Here is a 17453-nt window from a genome sequence, read left to right as displayed (position 1 = left end):
GTCTGTGTGGAATGTGTCCCATCAGTGCAGCTCACCAGGGGAGCTGTAGCGTATTAAACCGCTAGTAGTTTTGCCTGCAGAGCGGGCACTTCCATATTGTAAAATCTGACAAAGGTGGAGGGGAAGTCCATCCCGCTGCCACACATATGTCGTGAATGGAAATCCTGCTGGACCATGCCCACGAGGATGCCATGCCTCTAGTGGAGTGAGCCCTAATGCCCAACGGGCATGGCAGGTCTTTTGACGCGTATGCAGCAGCAATAGCGTCCACTATCCATCTAGATAGTGTCTGTTTCGAGGCGGCGAGACCTTTGGTGCGCCCTCCGAACGAAACGAAAAGCTGCTCAGAGCGTCTGAAAGCGGCGGAGCGCGCAGTATACAATCTCTTGCTCTGACCGGGCAAAGGAGATTGGCGTCGCGTTCGCTAACGGGTGCTGGCAGTGCCGATAGGGAAATGACCTGTGCTCTGAAAGGAGTACCGATCACCTTGGGAACATAGCCGTGTCTAGGCTTTAAAATGACCTTGGAGTCACTTGGTCCAAACTCAAGACACGCAGCGCTGACAGACAGCGCGTGAAGGTCTCCCACACGTTTGACTGATGACAGGGCAGTCAGAAAAACGGTTTTGAGTGAAAGGTATTTCAAATCCACGGATTGAAGTGGTTCGAAAGGGGGCTTTCATAGTTTCGAGAACTATAGAAAGATCCCAGATAGGAACCGATGGGGGCGCGGGGTTCATCCTTCTAGCTCCCCTGAGGAAGCGGATGACCAGCTCGCTTTTACCCCATGACTGGCTGTGCAGGGGTTCAGCTGAACGCCGCAACGCCGCCACATACACTTTGAGCGTGGATGGGGATCTGCCCTTATCCAGCAGCTCTTGTAGAAATACGAGCAGCGACGACACCCCACATGTCCGCGGGTCCAGGTCTCGGTCGGTGCACCATTTTGAGAACACAGACCATTTTGACGCATAGAGTCTTCTCGTGGAAGGGGCTCTAGCGTGTATGATGGTGTTTATTACTCCTTCTGGCAGAGCGACGGGTAGTCGTTGATCACCCACGCATGCAGCCCAGCTCTGGGTGGGGATGCCAAATTGTGCCGCGAGCTTGAGAGAGGAAATCTGCTCTCACTGGGATGGGCCACGGCGCTGTCAGTGACAGCTGCGTAAGCTCCGGGAACCATGTCTGATTCTCCCAACACGGGGCTATGAGGAGCACCGAGTGACGCGCTTCCCTGATCCTCTGCATTACCTGTGGCAATAGCGAGACGGGAGGGAAGGCGTAAGCGGGCGTCTGGGCCAGTCCTGGGCCAGCGCGTCCTCGCTCGAGAAAAATATTGGGCAGTGAGAGTTCTCTTTGGACGCAAAGAGGTCTATCTCCGCTCTGCCGAATAGGTGCCATAACGTCTGGACTGTTTGAGCGTGCAGGGACCATTCCCCTGGGGAATATTGTCTCTGGACAGTCTGTCCGGGCCGTCGTTCAGGTGGCCTGGCACGTGCGTCGCCCTCAGCGGCGCAGGTGGCACTGGGACCAACTCAGTATGCGTTTCGGTCAGATGGAAGAGGTTCCTGGATCTGACACCGCCCTGACGGTTTAGGTAGGATACTACAGATCTGTTGTCCGAACGGACCAGGACGTGGTGACCCTGAATGACCGGGAGAAAGCGCACGAGCGCGTACTCGACCGCTATCATTTCCAGACAATTTATGTGAAGGAGCTTTTCCTGAACTGACCATAGGCCGAAAACCGGAGAGCCCTCGCGAGACCGCGCTCCAACCCGTGTTGGACGCGTCTGTCGAGATGACTTTTCGGCGAGATACAGCTCCCATTGTCACTCCCGCTGATACCATTCGGCCACTGTCCAGGGCTGCAGAGCTGAAATACAGGTCTGAGTCACCTTGATGGGCTGGCGGCCTGTGGCCCAAGCCCGGCGAGACGCGCGGGTGTTTAGCCAATGCTGAAGCGGGCGCATGTGCAGTAAACCCAGCTGAAGTACTGCTGCGGCTGAGGCCATGTAGCCTAGCACTCTCTGAAATTTCTTCAGAGGTGTGAGGCTGTTCATCTGAAATGACGCGGCTAGTCGCTGCACACGAAAACTATAGAAAGTTCTCGCGCTGTGTAGATAAGCGAGCCGTCATTGCCACTGAGTCTAGTTCTATTCCAAGGAAGGAAATTGCCTGACTGGGCTGTAGTGAGCTCTTGGTCCAATTGACTGCAAGGCCCAAACTGTTCAGATGACTGAGGAGAACTGTCCTGTGAGACAGAAGCTCCGTATGTGATTGTGCCAAAATCAGCCAATCGTCCAAATAGTTCAGAATTCACAAACCCTGACTCCGCAGGGGTGCGAGCGCCGCGTCCATGCGCTTCGTGAAAGTACGGGGTGCTAAGGACAGGCCGAACGGAAGGACGGTGTATTGATAAACCTGGCCATCAAGGCTGAATCTCAAGAATGGCCTGTGACGGGATTTATCTGAATCTGAAAGTATGCATTTTTCAGATCGAGAGAAATAAACCAGTCCCCTGGCGCACATGCGCGAGGAGTTTGCTGGTTGTAAGCATTTTGAACGGTCTTTTTGCAAGCGCTTTGTTCAAAACCCTGAGATCTAATATTGGTCTGAGGCCGCCGTCTTTCTTGGGGACAAGAAAATAACGGCTGTAAAACCCCGACTCGCTCAGGGTAGGCGGCACTCTCTCTATGGCCCTTTTGCACAGAAGGTTTGCTATTTCTGAACGAAGCATGCACGCTGCTTCCGTGTTCAAAGTAGTTTCGAGCAGCTCTGAAGCAAGGAGGACGGCGATCGAACTGTAGCAAATAGCCCTGTTTTATTGTGCTTAACACCCATTCGGATATCCCTGGAATATCTTCCCACGCTTTGAAGCGTAATGTTAGAGGGTGAATGGCCAAATCGCTCTGATTGCGCACACAGCCAGCTGAACAGAATGTGTGGCGCGCTTAATGTGCTTATGCTGGACTGCTCGCAGACAGCATGGACAGGCTGTTCTGTGAGTGACTTCCGATTGAGGTGAATGGGGAAAGAGTCACGTCTGTTAAGTGATGCGCTAAGCATAGCCACGAGCACGGGACTTACATACAGAGAAGTGTTTGCTGGCCGTGTGACAGAGCGGGCAGAGAATGGGCGCACGCACGTATTCGTGAGCGCATTTATTGACTCTAACACTCGAGTGGTTCAGTAACCGCTTTTGAGTGTGCTCTGATGGGGACACAGAACGTGTAATGCTTGTGTGTAGAGGTGAACACTAGATTGTGGGCACATTTTCTACACATAAGGCTGGTCGTGTGACAGAGCGGCCAGAGAATGGGCACGCCGCACGGATTCGGTGGGTGCGTTTATTAACCCTAACACTCGAGCGGGTCGTAACCGCTTTATGTGAGTGTGCTCTGATAGGGACACGGGACGTGTAATGCTTGTGTGTAGGGGTGAACACTGAATCGTGGGCACATTTTCTACACATAAGGCTTTATTTTGAGTCGCCGTGGAAACGGCGCTTGAGTGCAGAGCAAGCGGGTAATATCACCGGCTTGTTGGCTGCTGAATCCACCACTGCAGTAGCCTGAGAGAAGGGGACTGACAGGGGCGTACGGGACTTACAAACAGCTGGCCGTGTGACAGAGCGGGCAGAGGAGAGCAGCGCCGACGGGCTCGTGGGCGCGTTATTAACTCTAACACTTGAGCTGGTCGTAACCGCTTATGTGAGTGTGCTCTGATAGGGACACGGGATGTGTAATGCTTGTGTGTAGGGGTGAGCACTGGATTGTGGGCACATTTTCTACACATAAGGCATGTTTACTCTTTACAAGATTTCTTTGGGTCGCCGTGAAAACGGCGTTTGAGTGCAGGCAAACGGGCAGTATCACCGGCTTGTTGGCTGCTGAATCCACCACTGCAGTAGCCTGAGAGAAGGGGACTGACAGGGGTCGAAGCTTTGACGGTGGTCCGGCCGTGGCGGGACTGAGCCATCGTTTTCTCAACAACGCTAGGAGGTTTCTGTACAATCTTAGGCCGAGGCCCGCAGGGGGGCGGCTGTCTGAGCGCGATCGAGGGCGGCCGCCCTGTCGACGCTGAGAAGTCTGGCTTGTTGAGCTGGGCGCTGTGAAGAGGCTCGTGCAGGAGGCTGGTCACATGGGCGGCCTGCAGAGGAGCTAGCGCGACGAGGCAGAAAGAGATTCATGGCTTGGGCTTCGAGAAACGGTCAACAATGCCACTCACCGCGGAACCGAAGAGACCGGACAGAGAGAGCGCGCGTAGTGCGTTCAGCTTCTCCCAAGTCGGCTAGTCAGATCTGAAACAGCCTCTGTCTGTAAGACGGCCATGGAATGCAGAGCAGATGCGGCTTGGCCGGCGGCGGTATAGGCGCTGCCAACACAGGCAGAAGTAGTTCTGCAGGCCTTAGACGGGAGCACCAGCTTAGGACCGCCATCTCGCGGAGGGCGGGCAAAGGTGCGGCGTGGAGTCTGTTGGGAGCCTGTTCAGGGGCGGTGACCACTCGAGCCCGAGGCGGTCGACAGCCTGTGTGAGGAGGCGCTTAGTTCCCCTCGACCCGGCGCGGGTCCTGCTGGATTCCTGGCCCGAGGAGGAGGCGTGTGAGCCTGACCACTCCTCGCTGTCCGAAGCCATGATGGAACAGCCCTTATCCTCCGCTTCTTAGCCGAGATGGCAGCAGAGCAGCCGCCGGCGGCAACTGCGCGTCCGAGTGGGCGGGGAGGGTGAAGGCGATGCTCGAGGGAGGGGCTCCGGCGAGGCAATCGCTTCTACCACTGGTTCCGGCAGCCTTTGAGAGCGGCGCTTTTACTGCGCGGCTGAATGGAAGGCGGCGCGGCGGCTCGGTCCTGAGCGCTCGAGTCGAGCCCGCAGGGTCGACATCGAAGCTCCTCGCAGAGATCGCATCCGCCTTCAGCGAGGGCGAAGCTCTGCATGCCCCAGTCCCAGGCAGAGAGCGCAGATGACGTGGCGGTCTCCGGTGCTGAGAGGGGCGCAGCATGAGGCGCAAGTGGAGCGAGGCATCTTTAAAAAGACGCCGTACTCTTTTGTGAAGTTCATAAGAACTAGCTTGCTTTAAAAGGATACGTCGCCGGATGGCGTAGCTCGCAGGACAGCTGAAGGTGGCGAAGACGGCCGGCTTCTTCGAGCGCTGTCCACGCTTGCTTGATGCCCCTCGAACGGCGACGCGCTTCCAGTTCAGAGATGCGAAGAGCTTCGCTGAAGAGATGAAAATCAGGGTTCCAGCCTACTGAACTACGCTTATATGCACTCTAGTCACGCCCATTTTGGCGGGCTTTGTTGCAGTGAGCGCGGACGCTTCTCATTGGATGCGAAGTTCGCCCAAGCTCGTCTATAGGCTGCAGCAGTTGCCGCAGAGCAACCTATGAGCTCGCTAGCTAGCCCGCTCAAGGTCTGCAGCTGCCGCACTGCGTTGACAATTGATACAAAAATTAAGGATAATTTTTTGGCTTCAATATCTCAGAAAAGATTAATCTTTCCCGTAGCGTAAGCTAGCTTACGCAATACGAGAGAACCTCTCGTAAGAGAACACAGTGACTTTCATGTGACGGTAAATTTATATGATTGAATAAATGTGGGTTAAAGCTCTGAATAAGGCACGTATGTTGAATGAGGGGTGCATTTGTTGGCAAGCATACATAATAAGTTACATGAGTCTTGGGCATTTTTAAAGAGTAATATGCTTTGGGGCATTTGAGGTCCAACAACATCCCCACAGCAGTCAAACACACTGTAAAATTACATCTGCCCGTCTATTGTGAAACTTCTCGTATGAGTGCTGTTTGGCCTTCATTTTTATACTTTTATCAGAACCATTTAGACCATCCATATGGTTTATGCTCACACGTCCTCTATGAAGACTTAAAACATTCAAAAGCATGTCATAATTGTATTTCATACTAAATGTCAAAATATGACTAAAGTTTACAATTTTACATTGTCTCCAGTCAAAAATCTATTAGGAGGACCTTTTTTTCAGTTTTTTAACAGTCAGTTACCGCAAAATCTACGATAATTGCTGATATATTATAGCCCATATATGGAAGCACAGTCTTTTCAAAATAAGAGTCCCCGGTGTATTTTGGGCTTGTTAATAGTTAAATGTCCCATGTTATGAACAAAATCTTAATTTTTTTCTGGTTATTATTGGGATTTTGTTTGCACAATAAACAATATCTGGGATTTTATTCATTTTTAACTCTTGTTGCTTCTATGCCTCTGCACATCACAATTAAAGACTAAGATTTTTTTTTTATTATTATTTTTACATTCAATTTAAAACTATCTGCCAATTAATTGGTTTTCAGCCTTTTCTACCAACTTAGTTATCGTATCTGCAAAATCCACTATCGGTCAATCTCATGTTGTACATTTGACAAGAAGTCTGTGCCTCCCCTTGAGCAGAAGAGCCCAATACAAACACACATTACTTTAAAGTCAAATTGGTTGCTCTCCTTATGTTTGTGTACCTGTTACAGTCATACTCAAAACTCTAGTGACACTACACCTTACAACTTTGACATCAGGTCTTGTTGGCTAGACACCTGGGCATCCATGGTAATCTGAAGACCAAACTGAGCTTGGCTATGTGAATAAACTGCTAAATTTACTGGCACCCATTATGGAAACATTATGGAAACAGACAAAACAAAGAGGTCAAAGTCAAGCCAAGGCTGGACAGTGTGACGTTTTTGTTTGAGGAAAGAGTACTAACTTGGATTGGGTTAAATAATCTTATAGGTCTGCTCTGTTGACATTTACTTTAATGACATGAAAGGGAGAAGCTAAACATTTAGAGCTGGGAGAGTAATTGTCGACAGGGGGTGAACACTTGTCCAAGGTCAAGCCAGGACAACTGACATCACTTGCACCACCATCTGGGTGGGCCGTCACTGCCTCGTACTAGCTAACAGATGTAGAGCACTTCAAAACACTGAGGGAGCCTTGTCCCGGCTGAGAGTCTTCATACAAACACAGAAGACATGCTCTAACACATTGAGCACATGTGCTTGTATACCAAGAACTACACTGAGTTCTAAGTACTGTGTACACCATTTCCTGTCCACTTTACTGTAATGTTCATTAAAAATGTGTAAAATAAATAGCATAAAGAAGATAAAAAACTAGACAAAACAAAAACAAAAGCATTTCATACCATTAGTTTTATTCATAGTTATTTTCAAACTGCTTTAAACTGACTTTTCTCAGTAGTGAAGTCTCTCTAATAGGAAGGCAACTTTGACAGAATAACTCGGTGTCATCTAAATATGCCTCTTAAAATGTTCTCACTGCACTAAAGACTTCATTGTGTGATATCAATACAAAGCACACACATTAGTGAACTGACAGACATGAGAAAGGCCTGAGCCATCACCTAGCTATAAGCTCACATTCTCTAAAACTTTGAGTGCATTTACATGCTCTTTAAAAGTCTGATTTCAGTTTGATTTCTGATTTTATTTTTAAAATGTCATATGAACGCGTTAGCCCAACCAAAATTACCTTTATGATTGCTGCAAAATTTAACATGACAGACCTAGATAATGCAGTTGTAGATCAGTTCCATCTAGCATGTATAAACTTAGGGCTGGGCGATAAAACGATATCGATATCTATATCACGATAAAGAAAATCCACGATAAGCTTTTGAGGAATTTTCGTTATTTACTACGTGTCGCTAAAACACAGGCAGTTCGGCTTTCTCAGACTGCGTTTCCACTGGGGCGGACGAAATCCGCTCAAAAGCGCTCACAGCTCTAGGAGAGAGTTTGTTCCGCACCGCTGCCAATCCTACGATCCACCTTGCGAGCATGACGCTCGGCTTTCATAGGAATGAATTGAAAACACTCTCAACTTCGCTCACAACGCGCCAGTGGTAACGTAGGCTCAGACTGGATGAACTTGCTAATGCTAGCTGCCTTGCTAACAATTAGGTTACGTCAGACACGGATTGATTCCATCCACACCGCAAGACTTCATGACAACCGTTGCACCCTCTCATCGTCTTTAGTGAAGAGCGCGACAGCACAACAGTTATGTGGACAACAATGAATATTGTTCTCTGGCACCACAAATGCATAATGTCTGCCCTGTCCCGCTCCACACGCGTTGCCTCTTTTCCCTGCATGTGTGTAGACATGAAGCGAACGGTTTCAAAGCACCTTTTACACCATAACGTTTTTCCCTTCTAAATGTATCTTTATACTCAGCATGTTACGAGCCTTTAATAATAAACAAATCGAGTTCTGTTCTAAATTTGTGAAAATGAATTAGATGTGTGGAATGGATAAGGAAAGACTAAAATTACTAGTTGGTAGACTAGTCTCTCACTTTAATGAAAATATACAAATGTCACCCCTGAACCCACATTCAGCATAATTCCACAGTCACAAGGGCTTCTATGGCCCCATACTTGGGTATCTGAATCTAAAGAAATATAAAAAATATTTCATTTTAATGTAAAAATATTCCAACAAATACTGGACTGCTGTCACTATGCTTCAGAACAAACAGATGATCTTTTAACATTCATTTTCAATTGATAAACGGTAAAAGACTGTAAAATTGGTAAAAGATCCCACAGACCCCACTGCTTTGGCTGTCTCTGGACCCCCTGTGCAGTTTTGTAGAGACTATTTTGACTGTTTAGAATTTATTATTTCTTCTTTTCTTCCATCAACTTTGAAATAAAAAAAAAGAAAGTACAATGTGTAAATGTATATCATGATAAATATCGATATCGAACAATATGAAAAAGATTATCGTGATAACAATTTTGGCAATATCGCCTAGCCCTATATAAACTTCGATCGGTCCAATTATAGGCCTCGGAGTGTGTCCATGCTCAAAGAAACAGAAGTGCTGCACAACCAGTGGCATAACTTGGATCTTTCATTTTTTATGGTTTCTTCTGATCGACCGTTGTGGGCCTCCTCTCACCCCAGGCCCTAGGGCAGCTGCCCACCCTGCCCTCACTCTAGTTACGCCCCTGCGCGAGACAGGTATTTAACCCAGATGTTGAATGCAACAAAATGCAGAGAAGAAGAGCAACAACAACAAAACAGAGTGTATTTCATTCAGAAGTAATCATCTGAGAGCTGTAGAGGGTTGAAAGGTGTGGGGCTAAAACATAACTTTTATTCTGAACTCATCTTTAAGAATTTTAGTTGGAAATTCAGTTTCAAGAGATCTTAAAGCATGGCTACTTTAGTCTACTTTTTAATCCTGTTGTCCCTTTAAAGTGCCCTTCGTAAGCTGATTTAGCCCATTTGTAACACAGGGACACATTAGAATTTTCTCACATAGAAATTTTCATTTTTGGACGGATCAGCAGTCTCAACCATTTACACCAGTGATACATTATGTGCCTCTAAATACTATTCTTTTGTCTATTGACTAATCCTCGCATCTGTCAGCCATAGTAAGACTTATACCTCCAAACACCAATATTTGCAGTAGCAATACATATCTTTCTTTAATAAAACCAGTATAAAAAAAACTTTCACATTGATCTTACGTGGACTATTTTCCCATATTCCATCATAGAATACAATAAAAGATGGTAACAGATGCATTCCATGGCCAAGGTTAGCATGCTAGATTTAGTGCTATGAATTTAAGATGTATACATTACAAATAAAACATTATTTACTGCACATAACTCACTTTCAATTACATTGAGTGGTTATAACAGCTTCTTTTACTGATCTGATGTGGATTCCATTCATAGAATAAAGTAGAAAGCATGATATGTATTGAATATGCAGCCTAAATAGGGCTGCCACCTATCCCGTAAAATACGGGTTCATCCCATATTTAAAGATAAAATCATGCGTCCCATATTGAATCAGTACGGGACGCAATTTGTCCTGTATTTAAGCTGGTCAGATGGCATCACAGTGAAATCTTTCCAGATCGGCAATTTAACATTAATATAAGTTGGAAATGTTGCCTACAGTGGTACCATCTGAAATGTCCACAAATTGTGCTCAAACCTGCTAATACTGTGGAGGGTGTGGTAAGGGACTGTCTGAAAAGTCCACAAATGATGGTTGAACTGTGGAGATTTCTCCTATATAAATGTTCTATACGATCAAACAATGTATGAATACAAATACAATCATAAAGACAAATACAGGTGAAGGAAAACAATTAAACAAATAAAATAAATTAAAATGAAAAAATATATACCATCCAAAATGAATACATAAATAAGATAAAGAAGACAAATGATCGAACAAATTTAAATAAATATATTTTTAACATATAAATTATGTTTTTGTTTTTTTTAAAGTCATGGGTCAGGAAAGTTCTCATTTTAGCATATAAGAAAGGATATCTAAATTTTATTAACAACGCATTTTAACTCGAAGCATTTATTGCTAAAACTCTGGAGGATGTGGTTAGGGGCCGTGATTCTGAAAGCTGTTTTTACAATTAAGTATGTATTAACAATTAAAAAAACAATAAGTGCCATTTGTCGCTCCACAGAGTTACAACTTAGGAACCTGTGCTGTTGACCACAGAAGAAAATGTTTATACACATTATTCATGTCATTTCTAAGATCTGTATTACACTATTTAATAACAAGAAATGTATGCATTAAATGAATTGCTTAAATAAATTGCAACATTTCTTTGGGTTTTAAGCATTATATATGCAATAGCACAGCAGGACATTTTACAGGATCTGTGCTCAATAAAAGCTCACTGAAAGATTCTAATATTTCAAAACAAACATTCTGAAATACATATGTACACATGATACACAAAAACAGATTACACTGTTGTCCTTGAGCAGATTTATAAGAATAACTAATCTCTTTGACATCAACAACAGCAGATAATGCACAAGCTATCAGTGAGAAATGTATTTGGCTGACAGATGAGCAGTGCTGATGTAACATAAACACAGCCAAAGTAGTCCCCTACAAATCCTGAGATAGAACCTAAAGGCCTTTTTATAAAAAAAGAAAAAAAAGAAGAAAAAAAACAACAACACCACAGCCATCAGAAACACTGGACTCATTTCAGTAGAATTTTTAAATCTCCCTCTGATCCTCACTGAAAACATGCATTCCTTAGTTTAAAATACATATGATAAAGCAACTAAATTTCACTAAAGGAACTAACAGATTATTAATACAGTGCAGTCCACAATAAATAAGACAATATACACAGACTTAGGCCTCAATAACATTCATAGGCAGAGCATGTGAAGGCTTGGCGAGGCTTAGCCTTCCCCTGGCCAGTAATCTGTCTCAGTACCCCCAACCTCATATAGCCTACAAACTTTAATTACTAGCGGAAATGGAAAGCTGACTCTAGATCAGTGGCCGTGGCCAAATTCATCTTAAAATGTAAATAGCTTCAGTCACTGCATGGGTTGTCTTTATTTCAGAAAGAATTTAAAATTTTAAAACAAATGTAAAATAACCTAGTGCAATTCTTACATTAATACATATTTATTAGATTATAATTGCATTGAAATGAGTGTATCCGCATTTGTAACATTCCATTCCTTGCATCCATTCACATTTAAATCAACAGCCTAAGCATCAAATCAAACAATCTCAAGTTAACCCCTGCATTCAAGACAAAATATTTTTTTTAAATAGCACCTACTACCAACTGTAAATGGTCACACTCCATTTAAATATATATATATATATATATATATATATATATATACACGGATTCGAACCGGCATCTCTTATGTGGGAGGCAGGCGTGCTAACAAGGAGGCTAAAGGCAACAAATCTTTAGTGTCAGTCGCTAGTGCACCTCTTGAGGCCAGCGGAGTGAGGTTTACACACTGCACAGGTACCAACCAGCTGGCTACCGTTACACTCACTCCCATCCGGGTCACGGCACCACTGTAACCGGTCCTGCTCAACCCGCTCCGAATGGGATTACAACCGGCATCTCCAGTGTGGGAGGTGGGCAAGCTAACAAGGAAGCTAAAGGCTACAGCCTCAAGCACCAGTCACTAGTGCGCCTCTGGAAACCAGGATAGAGAAGTTTACACAATGCACAGCTACCTACCAGCTGGCTACCGTTACACACATATACATAAATATATATATATATATATATATATAATTTATCTTAGATTGATATATTTAGCTGGAAGTCTATTATATAATTTGTCATTATTTAACTTAATTGTGAACATAGTTGTTTGATTTAACGTTTTACATTAATTTATAAAAAATATTATTATTTTTAATAACGATGTCAGGTGCATTTCATAAAATCAGATGACAGTTGGAACAACTTTATCTTCTTCTTGCCAGGTAAGGCATCATCTTGCCTCAGAACATGCTAAACTATCCACCTATTTTAGAATCCTTTATTTATTTATTTGTTTTGGAATAGAATCCTTTATTTTGGTCACACATTATACACACAGTTTTTTGCATATATACAGTGAAATGTATTAGTTTTCACATATCCCAGCTAAGCTGGGGTCAGAGTGCAGGGTCAGCCATGATACAGCGCCCCTGGAGCAGATAGGGTTAAGGGCCTTGCTCAAGGGCCCAACAGTGGCATCTTGGTGGTGCTGGGGCTTGAACCCCCAACCTTCTGGTCAGTAACCCTGAGCCTCAACCACTGAGCCACCACTGCCCCTAGTTTTACCATTTAAAAGCAGGCTAAATGCACATTCTTAAGGGGTATAGTAACAAATACGGTGCCAGAGCATACAAGGAATAGAATAGACTGACAAACAAGCAAAGGTGCCGACCTCTGCAGGTCTTGATTTAATTGAAGCCCTTACTGAATATATGGCTATGGCAAAATTTATTATCATTATTATTAATTTATTATCATTATTATTAATTTATTATTCTTATTATAAGCCCTTTCTTATTATGGGGGGTAGCCTTACTCTGCAGTTCTTTCACCCTTCGCCAATGATAACATTGCAGTTGAGGCTGCAGCAGAGCTATGTGATTTTTAGTTATTTTGTGGTCATCTACAATTAAATGCTGTAGAAGGCTAAAATAACTATGAAAACAGACATAAAGAATCCCATCCAAAAGCTTACACATGACTTATGTACATATTTGTCATTGGCCTACTTCCATCAACTGAACATCTGTGTTGTGAAATGGCAAAAACATCATAATTTACCCCTCAATGCGCGCGCGTCGTGTGTGTGTGTGTGTGTGTGTGTGCGTGCGTGTGCGCGTGCGTGCGTGACAAAGAGAGAGTGATAAAATAAAGGCAGCGCGAGAAAGAGAGAGAGATTACAAACGTAGAAACAAAGGATTTCTATATTGAGGGATTCCAGCACACAGTCACTTGCACTGCATTTATCTTGAGGGATGCATTTCATAGGTGTAATAAAAAAGGGACAGTTTGTAAACAGTTTCAGTTTCACCCAGCAACAAACTCATGCGATGAAAAAGAATGGGTTTGCATTGCTTTCACTCAAGCAGCGACCAGCAACTGCCAAATATACCTACCCGAATATTTTGTATTTCTTTCCGTAAATTGGGAGCACGCGATGTCCTAGGGTGGAAGAGCTTGATTTAATAATGCCAAAACTGTATTAAAGAATTATTCTTAATTATTACGAGAAGCATATATATATTACATCATCTATACTCAGAGCGTTTTTAAACGTATACAGCCCACGCAAAGCTCAAGATAAGACACTGACTGTAATTAGACAACAGACGAGGTACGCATAACGGGTCCTAACTGTGGTGGATTTTAGATCACAATTAATAATAGCCTATATATAATCTATATATAAAGAAAATTACCTAAAATGAAACTACAGTGATTCCTGCTATAGGCTATGTGAGATCTTAATAACATCACTGTTACAGTAGTGGCAAAAAAAATCATAACGACAATATGATGGCATGGCAGCGAATGTGTTCAGAAAATACCTTCAGAAGAAAGAAAGAAAAAACATATTACCGTTTATTGAGCAACCTCTTCATTCCTGAGACGCTGAAAGCATGGGAAGACAAGCGGGCCGGATACCTACAATACAATAGGCGCGTTTAACAGCACTGCGAGCAGCGCAGAGCAGCACATCTGAACGCACTGTATCGTGGCTAGCTGCGCGTCACGTGAACTGCCAGTGAAGCCAGGGTCTACTGGCAGGTCACGTGACCAGTTGACTATTTATAAACTTCCCATGTATTTATTGACTCGGGAATGAAGAGGCTGCCAATAAACGGTCATGTTTTTCTTTCCTTCTTCTGAATGGTTTTTCACCGCGGTAAAGTTTTAAGTTCGACATTGGTTGGATATTCGGTTTATCTTACCCGCGCTCTCTTCAGTCTACACTCTTACAAAGATGTAATTAGCACACTTGGTTTAAAGGGAGTATAACTGTACTATATGGGCATACAAATTGGACTCAGAGTCAGAACAGTCAACGCTTGGTCTGGCGTGGCTGCAAAATTTGGCCTGAAATGCGCCTCCGATACGCTTTGACTGCCTAGCAGATGTAAGGGACCGTCTGAAAACTCCACACACTACACTCAAACAAAGACGTCCACTCATTCATTCAATTGACGTGCAAGTCATACAAGAAAAAACGAAAACAAACAAAAAAACTGTAAAAATAAATGTTCAGATTCAGAATGTTGTAGTAACTTCCTAGGGGATAGATGGACTTACTACAGGTGCGATTATTACAGTATGATCAATTATATGAGAACAGTAATACATTATTTTAGAAACAAATTCACCAAAATTATAGGATAGATGGACTTGCTACAGGTGAAATACAGTATTTATAACAATTATTTAAATTATTTATATATATATATATATATATATATATATATATATATATATATATATATATATATATATATATATATATATATATACACTCACCTAAAGGATTATTAGGAACACCTGTTCAATTTCTCATTAATGCAATTATCTAATCAACCAATCACATGACAGTTGCTTCAATGCATTTAGGGGTGTGGTCCTGGTCAAGACAATCTCCTGAACTCCAAACTGAATGTCAGAATGGGAAAGAAAGTTGATTTAAGCAATTTGGAGCGTGGCATGGTTGTTGGTGCCAGACAGGCCGGTCTGAGTATTTCACAATCTGCTCAGTTACTGGGATTTTCACACACAACCATTTCTAGGGTTTACAAAGAATGGTGTGAAAAGGGAAAAACATCCAGTATGCGGCAGTCCTGTGGGCGAAAATGCCTTGTTGATGCTAGAGGTCAGAGGAGAATGGGCCGACTGATTCAAGCTGATAGAAGAGCAACTTTGCCTGAAATAACCACTCGTTACAACCGAGGTATGCAGCAAAGCATTTGTGAAGCCACAACATGCACAACCTTGAGGCGGATGGGCTACAACAGCAGAAGACCCCACCGGGTACCACTCATCTCCACTATAAATAGGAAAAAGAGGTTACAATTTGCAAGAGCTCCCCAAAATTGGACAGTTGAAGACTGGAAAAATTTTGCCTGGTCTGATGAGTCTCGATTTCTGTTGAGACATTCAGATGGTAGAGTAAGAATTTGGTGTAAACAGAATGAGAACATGGATCCATCATGCCTTGTTACCACTGTGCAGGCTGGTGGTGGTGGTGTAATGGTGTGGGGGATGTTTTCTTGGCACACTTTAGGCCCCTTATGGCGCTTTTCCATTACCAGTACCAGCTCGCCTCGGCTTGCCTCGCCTCGGCTTGCCTGAACTCGGCTCGCTTTTCGCTCCGTTTTCCATTGCAGACAGTACCGCCACAAATAATACCCGGTCGTCATAGCGACACCGCAGGAAACTGCCGTGACGTAATCTTATACGCGACACACATCCGCTACCCACACACACAGGACAATGGAGGAAATCGAGTGTATGCTGTTTCTCACAGCAAGAAGACAAACGTTGTTTCATGAGAGGCTGAGGGCAGCAAAACGAAACACTGCTGAAAAAAATCAGGAGAGTTTGGGAATTACTACAGAGTTCAGACTACGAGACGAATCCGGTTGTTCACAGCCGACGCAAGAGGTTAAGTTATGCTAACATAGCTAACGTTTGCATATGTGTAAATACTATACTATATGCAAAGTATTTAATCAACTTTATAGCTTCCAGTATTACGTACTAAAATGTGCATGGTTTATGTGTTTCAGATCTGTTTAGCTTTGCAAAGTCGCCGCGGCAGACCGTCTGTTTGGGCTTTCAACCGAGCTACCGATTCACTGACACTGGACGGCTGACAGTAGAACAGCAGATCTACAACAAGAAAATATGTCGAAGCACGGGTAGTGGTTGAAAACGCTTTTGGTAGACTGAAGGGAAGATGGCGTTGCCTCATGAAAAGAAATGACTGTGATGTTACAATTGTGAAATCTATGATTCTTACTTGCTGTGCTTTGCATAACCTTTGTGAGAGTCACGGAGAGGACTATGACAATGACTGGGATGCACCTGCAGCAGCAGAGCCTGTGGTGGCAGTGGCACAGGGTGTTGAGGAGGAGGGCAGAGATGTACGAGAGGGTCTGATGCGTTATTTTAATTGCTAAATAAATACATTATCATTAAATATGTTGTCTCTGCTGTTTTTTCATTAAAGGTTATCACAGTATACAATCTGAAAATACTTGTTCAAACCCTTGTAAAAAAGCAAACCATCAAAAAAGACACTGTTTGTAATAAGTTTCAAAAAGGTTTTATTTAAACACGCATACAAATAGAAAAAATATATAATATTAATATAAATTCACACATCCAACTATATACATATGTTACATGTAGTGCAAACATTTAATTAAAATAAACAAAGGGGTTTCAGTCCAGGGGCGGTGGAACAGCATCCCGCCCGGTTCAGTGCCTGGACAAGCTGGCTCAGGGTTCCCAGAAAGGCCTGGTTGAAGGACGACATTGCAGCAATCTCCTCTCTCCTTAAAGCCGCTCGAGTTCTCGGGCATGTGCTGCATCATCGAGTGCCATCTGTAAATGGCGCTCCGCTGTGCCATAATAATAGTTTTGTAGGCTATATCTGTGCAAACTATTTAAAAATGGCGGAGTTATTCTGGATACTCCGTCTGGCGCGCGCAATGATGACGCAGTGAATAGTGACGATTCTCTCTGACCAATCAGCAGTCGGCATTGTTTTTACGTCACATTTTAGTATCGCCTCAGCCCGCTCAGAACCTCGCCGGAGGTGGTACGAAAAAAAGTACCCGAAAGCAGGTACAGGTACAACTTTTACACAGTGGAAAACCAAACAAAGTCGAGTCGAGTTGAGCCGAGGCGAACTGGTACTGTGTAGTGGAAAAGCGCCATTAGTGCCAATTGGGCATCGTTTAAATGCCACGGCCTACCTGAGCATTGTTTCTGACCATGTCCATCCCTTTATGGCCACCATGTACCCATCCTCTGATGGCTACTTCCAGCAGGATAATGCACCATGTCACAAAGCTCGAATCATTTCAAA

General features: G+C 43.9%; 1 protein-coding gene across 1 annotated transcript in view; it reads right to left on the bottom strand.

Annotated features, from left to right (window-relative positions):
• Positions 1-14096, bottom strand: part of si:ch211-288d18.1 (USP6 N-terminal-like protein) — a 51526-nt gene extending 37430 nt beyond the window's left edge. The window contains exon 1 of the mRNA XM_052151601.1: positions 13952-14096. The gene's annotated coding sequence lies outside the window, so the exon portion shown is untranslated. The remainder of the gene's footprint in view (positions 1-13951) is intronic.
• Between the last annotated feature and the right edge of the window lie 3357 nt (positions 14097-17453).

Source organism: Xyrauchen texanus, chromosome 1, assembly GCF_025860055.1.
Source record: "Xyrauchen texanus isolate HMW12.3.18 chromosome 1, RBS_HiC_50CHRs, whole genome shotgun sequence".
Classification (NCBI taxonomy): Eukaryota; Metazoa; Chordata; class Actinopteri; order Cypriniformes; family Catostomidae; genus Xyrauchen; species Xyrauchen texanus.
This window is presented reverse-complemented; position numbering and strand designations above follow the sequence as displayed.